The 940-nt window shown below is 36.8% G+C and overlaps 1 protein-coding gene across 3 annotated transcripts in view; it reads right to left on the bottom strand.

The window, feature by feature from the left end:
• Positions 1-940, bottom strand: part of Fan1 (FANCD2 and FANCI associated nuclease 1) — a 64,216-nt gene that overhangs the window by 28,581 nt on the left and 34,695 nt on the right. The window lies entirely within an intron of this gene.

A 940-nucleotide genomic window follows, 5' to 3' on the forward strand; every position in this document is an offset into this window, starting at 1 on the left:
AGTCACACAGAAAGGAAAATCCATCAGAATTACAACTGACTTTTCAGTGCAAACTATGAAAGCCAGAAGAACCTGGACCGAAGTTTTCCCAATTGTAAATAACCACAAATGCCAACCCAGATTACTTTACCCAGCCAAAATGTCTATGATAGTCAAAGGGGAAGGAAAAATCTTTCATGACATAAATAGGCTGAAGGAATTCATGTCCACAAAACCAGCCCTTCAGAGAGTTCTGGAAGCAATACAAAGAGCTGAAGAAAGGAATGACTATACCCAAGGGATTGCAGAAAGAAACCCAATGAAGGCATAACTGTGGAAAAGTACAGCGATATCAAGAATGTAAACAGAAATAAAAATGACAGGATTCAATACACATCTTTCATTAATAACTTTAAATGTTAATGGACTGAACTCCCCAGTCAAAAGACACAGACTAGGTAAACTGATTAAGAAACAAAACTCATCTCACTTTCAAGGACAGACACTACCTTAAAGTGAAAGGATGGGGAAAAAAATATACCAAGTAAATGGTACTAAGAAAAAAGTAGGTATAGCAATTCTAATATCTGAAAAAATAGACTTTAAACCAAAACTGATCAGAAGCGATAGAGGGCCACTTCATTCTGATCAAAGGAACAATAAATCAAGAAGATATTGCAATCATGAACATGTATTCACCAAACTCTGGTGCACCCAACTTCATAAAAACAATACTACAGGACTTTAAGACCTAGATTAATCCCAACTCATTAATAATACAGGATGTCAATACCCCACTGTCTCCATCAGATAGGTTAACAGGGCAGAGAGTTAACAGAGAGACATCTGAATTAAACAATACCATATATCAAATGGACTTAACAGACACCTACCAAGTATTCCACCCAAGCACCAAAGGACATACTTTCTACTCAGCACCCCATGGAACTTTCTCCAAAAT

This window comes from Nannospalax galili, unplaced genomic scaffold, assembly GCF_000622305.1.
Source record: "Nannospalax galili isolate Female #2095 unplaced genomic scaffold, S.galili_v1.0 scaffold685, whole genome shotgun sequence".
Lineage (NCBI taxonomy): Eukaryota > Metazoa > Chordata > Mammalia > Rodentia > Spalacidae > Nannospalax > Nannospalax galili.